The sequence below is a fragment of the Mobula birostris genome, chromosome 1, assembly GCF_030028105.1.
Source record: "Mobula birostris isolate sMobBir1 chromosome 1, sMobBir1.hap1, whole genome shotgun sequence".
Taxonomy (NCBI): domain Eukaryota; kingdom Metazoa; phylum Chordata; class Chondrichthyes; order Myliobatiformes; family Myliobatidae; genus Mobula; species Mobula birostris.
Window position 1 is genome coordinate 58,873,565 of NC_092370.1, and position 6,000 is coordinate 58,879,564.

Below are 6,000 nucleotides of genomic sequence, written 5' to 3' on the forward strand. Positions count from 1 at the left end.
CCAGCATCCCTGGGCAGTTCCTCAGACTGCACTGACCGGCCAGCAGAGGTTTTTAACCGAAATCTATAACCTCTCTCTGTCCCTTTCTGTGATCTCTGCATGCTTCAAAATATCAACCATCAAAGCAATCAACGGGAACATGCCTCAACGACTACAGCCCAATTGCACTCACCCCAATAGCCTGCAAGTACCTGGAGAGACTGCTTATTTCCCACATTAAGAATGCTATCCTTGCTCTTCTGGACCAGCACCAATAAGGCAAACAGATCAGCCAAGGATCCATCTCCATCGCTCTCCACATTATACTAGAACACAAGGAACATGAAGACACCTACACTAGGATGCTTTGTATTGACTATAGTTCTGCTTTCAACATCATACTTCCCCACAAGTTGACTGTTAAACTATACAATCTGGGACTCAATATATCAATTCAAAACCAGATTCTGGACTTTCTTACCATTCACAACCAGACAGTGAGATTAGGCAAATACACATCATCCTCCCAGACCCTGAACACTAGTGCACCACAGGGATGTATACTGAGCCAATGACTGTACCCCGCCTAGGTCACCAACTCCATCATCAAATAAGCAAACAAGGCCACAGTGAATAAATTGATTACACTCAACAACTAAACCACATATTGCGAGGAGGTGCAGAAACATCTGAAAGGCGTAATAAGCATAACATTTCACTCAACATCAAAAAAAAACAAAGAAATTATTATCCACTTTAGGAAATCAAGGTGGTATAAACAAACTCCATTATTCATAACTGGTGAAGCTGTGTAAAGGGTCTCCAGCTTTAAGTTTTCAGGAGTGAACATCACAGAGGAGCTCTTAGAGAACCAACACCTCCTTGATAGTAGGGAAGGCTCAACAGCACCTACACCATCTTAGGAGTTTAAAGAGAGCAAATCTGCCCCAAAAGCTGCTGTTAAACTTCTACCGATATGTGACTGACAGCATACTGACCTGCTGCATGACAGTATGGTACACTATCTGCAACAAGATCAACCAAAAAGCACTTCAGCAAGTGATCAGGACTGCACAGAACATCATTTGGACAACAACTACCAGATATGGAAATTACAACTTCACGCTGTCTACGGCAGGCTCACATCATAGAACATAGAATAGTACAGCACAGTACAGGCCCTTCGGCCCACAATGTTGTGCCGACTCTCAAACCTTGCCTCCCAGATAAGCCCCCACCTTAGATTCCTCCATATACCTGTCTAGTAGTCTCTTAAACTTCACTAGTGTATCTGCCTCCACCACTGACTCAGACAATGCATTCCACGCACCAACCACTCTCTGAGTAAAAAACCTTCCTCTAATATCCCCCTTGAACTTCCCACCCCTTACCTTAAAGCCATGTCCTCTTGTATTGAGCAGTGGTGCCCTGAGGAAGAGGCGCTGGCTATCCACTCTATCTATTCCTCTTATTAGCTTGTACACTTCTATCATGTCTGTACACCTCTATCATGTCTATCATGATCGACTCATCCAAACCCAGTAATCATCTGTTCAACCTCCTACCATCTGGCAGGAGATACAGAAACATCTCTATATGGACGTCCAAACTGAAAAACAAGCTTTTTCCCAGGGCTGTCATGTAACTGAACAATGCCCCCCACCCACCGAAAATCCACAGGCACTATAGATAATCTCTAAGTGCAATACATGGTCATATGCAATACTTGGGTATAAATGGGGCTGCTACCTTCCCTTGATTTCAGAGCTCTTTGTTTTTTTAAAATTTTTAGCTTTAATTCTTAATGTTATTTTATATTTAATCATTGTATTTTATAACAGGCATATGCAATACTTAATGGGGCAGCCACTTTCTTTTAATTTTAGAATTGTTCTTAGATTCAGTTTTGACTTGCATGTAATTCTAAATAACTTACTTATTTTAACTTTAGTCAGTGTTGTTAGTAATTGAATTGCCAGTCTGCTGTTTTGCACTGAATGGACCAGCACTGCAATTTTATTATCCTGAGCAATGACAATAAAGCTCTAATAACAATAACGTGTGGCCTCTGCTAATGTTGAAGTTCACACCTCGTTCCTTCCTCAATAGCAAGTAGGATGGTCAATTTTTAAAAGCAACAACCAGCATCTATGGGGAGAAACATCTATGTCAGAATTTTGTGTTGAAATTGATAGGGAGGAATGCAAAAGACTGCCAGTACGAAAATCTGATAAATTAAAAATGTGAGAATGGGAACCATTAGGGGAGAAGTGAATGACAGATGGCACTGGATCCAGATACGGGAGGGGGAAAGCCTGTGTGTCTTGTGGATATAAAGGTGACCACATTGGAAGCACCAAATGCAATAGATGAGATTGGAGCCAGTTCACATGAATCTTTACCTCACCTGAAAGGGCTGTTTCGTTCCCTGGATAGTGATGAGTGTGGAGGTATAAGGAAAAGTGTTACACCTTCTGCAATTGCAGCAGAAAGTGCCAGGTGTCAGATGAGTGAACCACGGAGCAAAACAAATTTCATGACATACCAATGATATTAAACCTGGTTGTGATTCTGAGAATGGAAGGGATGACCCTGTAAAAGGCAGAAAAAGTAGGGAGGAGGAGATGCAGCTGGTGGAAATAAACAAGGGTAATAATGAAATATTTACAATAATATTCCCAGCAGAGGATGGACATCTAAATGAAGCTTACCAGTAGTGGGGGCTAGGAAATCAGAAGTTATCAAAATCTGAGGATGTCAGTGGAAATCTCTGGACAAGGGAACAGGATAGAGTCAAGGTACGACAGGACAACTTCAATAGAGCGTGAACAGTTAGAGGCAAAGGGTCCACCAAGACAATCCTGTGTGTGGATCTTGGGCTAGAGATAAAAGCAGGAAGTGTAGAGTTGAGACACTGTCAGGTTAGAAGCTGCAGTTGAAGTTTAAGTCTTTCATGCAATATATTTTAAGACATTCAAAACATTTTCCACAATAACAATGTAAGCCTTGGTTCAGCTGCAAGTCAGAAGGTAATGGATTTAAATTTCATTCATTTAAGCATTATGATTACTGAGGAACTTCTGCACATGACACAAACTTAGAATATGCAGTCCAGTCTCCCCAATCTGTGGGTTGTAAATGATCATACAGTACTATTTGAAGGAAAACTTGCACTATTGATGCGCTTTCAAAAAAATAAGTTGAATTTACTGTCAAAAGCATGTACGGCCAGGTGCATTAAAAAAAATTACTTGTAGCAACATCACAGGCACATAATGAGATAAGCATTTACAAGAAAAACATTAAATTATACACAATTTTTGCAAGTAAACAATTAGAACAAATAAACAGCCCAATTTAATGTAGTCATAGTGCTGCCAAATTGTAGTTATTTGGGTTTTGCTGGTTCGTTCCAGAACCAAATGGTTGAAGTAACACAACTGCAAAAGTGTTTGCAGGTGCATAACTTATGCAAAGGGTTAAATAGTGGGGTGGGAAGCAGAGGGTGGAGAACAGAGAAGGGCAGAGAAGAAAAAGGACAAATCTGCAATATTAGGGAAGGCAGGAAAAATTAAATGATAAAAGAAGGTGCAAAGTTGGCAAAAGGGGGCAGACATATGATCAGTGATCAGACCCATCTTTTACTTCTATCAACTATTGTACAGGATGAAAGCCCTACTTAAACATGGACATTTAATATTCCCAGCTAAAATATCCTGAACTGCAACAGGGCCAACTTTAAGGACATTATGCAGATTCTCACTGGGTTTGAGTAGATGATTCTAGTTAAAGGCCAAGAACATTTGACAAGTTAAAGGCTTTTAAAAGAATTACCTCAAGAATCAAGAGGCAGTATGCTCCTGTTAGGGTGAAGGGTGCAGATACCAAGTTCAGGGAACCCTAGATGGCTAGAAATAGAGGCTCTGGTCAAAAAAAAGGGAAAATTCTTTTTAGGCAATTAGATGTAAATGAATCCCTTGATAAATATAACCACCTACTGTTTTAATTACTTTTATTGAGATAAACTATTAACTAGAAAACTAACCAACTAACATTTGCTGGCCAAACTTCTACACTTCTTTAAAAGATGCCATAAAATCTTCCACATCTCCCCGAAGTAAACAACTAAGACCTTTGCTTAATATTTTATCTAAAAAAAAACACTTCCCCACAGCACAGTTCTTCCTTACTGCATTGACCCAAATAGCATGGTCCAAGCTAGAGTAGGATGTATAAAGCCCTGAACTCGAAGTATGAAAAGCAAAACTATCAAGTCAAATACAAATTAAAAATTAATTTTTTAAATTTAATAGTAAATGAGTCTGTTGATAAACATATTAAATTATTAAACTACCAGATTAGAAACATTGGTAAATTTCACATGTGTTGTTGATAAGTAACAAACTCATTTGATAAAATGATCTTTAAAAAAAGCAACAGGCTCAGGTAATCTTTTCATCCAATCATTTTCCTGCCCAACTTGACCTTTACAAGATTACCAGGAATCAGAAGTTTGAATTACATGAACTGAGGATAGCATCAGAAAATAAAAGTAGGTGAGAAAAAGAAAAAAATGTTTCATGCAAATTGCAAATATCCCAACTCACATTTTCTCACTAATTTGTGATAAATCTGTAACCTAAAATTACTTCATTCTTGTTGAAAAACGGCTTATTTTAAAATCAGATTTCAATGGAAAGTTACCTTTATTTGACATTATATTTTTTTGCAAACAGAAGTTTTACTGCATTGATAGTACTTTACTCTGCATGAGCAAACATTGCTCCAAGCTGGCACTCACTTTGCAAAATTAGACGAACAATTCATAAATTGTTATTTTTATATGTTTACCATGAAAAGCCCACTTTCCTGTTTAAAGCCCGAAATAATTAATACTCCTGCAATAAAATGTAACCCAAGTTCGCCTTGCAGTAATACCGAGAAACCAGGAAACACACAAGGCCTAAACTGCACCAATACACTCCAGGTAGGAACACTCCACTGGCCGTCCAGACTCAACCAATCGACTCTGGGCATATCACTGATGTAACAACAGGTAACACCAGTTTAAAAGGAGTTAAATACAATAAACTCTCGTCTTTTTCAGTGTTAAATGTCCATGTATAACTAGATATTCCCATCCACGTCAGTAACAAAAACCCTCTGAGATTTCCAACATTTTCGCGACCTCAGTCGCGTAACGTTGCATATCTAACATGAATAATCCTCTGATGCCTCCCGTTAACGTACACCGTTCTTTTCCACATTAATTGCTTCACATTACATGAATTAAACACAATACCCTCCGGCAGCAGGGAAAGCCGACGAGAGAGAGGTACACAACCGCTACCAGAAGTTTGACTGGGAAGTAACCCGATGCGCGAGTAAGGAAGTCGTTGTCCTTTTGTTGCGAATGATTTTAATTGGTCCGCAGGCTCATGCCATCACATTCGGACTCCACCGGCTCGTGCTCGACCAGTCTCGCGCGTACACCTGTCGTTCAATATCGCGTTCAGCCGCAAGGTTCGGAGAAGGACTGACGTTGTAGGTCAAACTCGCGCACGGCGGGCTCGCCAGATTCTCTCTGTCTCCGCCCCACATGAAACGCGTCAATGTCAAAGCAGTGATGACGTCTTCGGGTGATCAGCTGCGGCCCTCAGCCGCCGCTGTCAACGTACGGGGAGGGAAGGCAACTGCAAAAGTCGTTCCTTTAAATCACAGAAAAAGATGTTGAGTCCAGGCGGAAAAAGTCTATATATATTGATAGAGGACTTACTGTACGTTGCAATGATTTGATGCTGTTCGAGGATTAGATGCATTTCCTTTCCAGTCCCTCTAGCTTTACATTGAGTTAACCAGAAAACACCGTTGACTTGCTCCTATTACCGTAAAAAAGGGCAAAATGACCATGAGGACGTTTTTGTTCTGGGTTAAAATGTGATTTGGACTGTGATGGAAAGGAGAAAATCTATGCACATTGAGGAGAATTTTTAAATAATGATTCAACTGTTCCCAAGCGTT

At 40.0% G+C, this 6,000-nt stretch overlaps 1 protein-coding gene across 10 annotated transcripts in view; it reads right to left on the reverse strand.

Annotated features, from left to right (window-relative positions):
* The window catches only part of trappc9 (trafficking protein particle complex subunit 9), a 711,836-nt gene extending 706,293 nt beyond the window's left edge, over positions 1 to 5,543 (reverse strand). For 2 of the 10 annotated variants that reach the window (XM_072255626.1, XM_072255566.1), the window contains exon 1: positions 5,282 to 5,541. The gene's annotated coding sequence lies outside the window, so the exon portion shown is untranslated. Of the gene's footprint in view, positions 1 to 2,690; positions 2,859 to 3,813; positions 3,903 to 5,263 lie in introns of all 10 variants that reach the window. The other 8 variants (XM_072255653.1, XM_072255643.1, XM_072255586.1 and 5 more) reach the window with 7 other exon arrangements.
* Between the last annotated feature and the right edge of the window lie 457 nt (positions 5,544 to 6,000).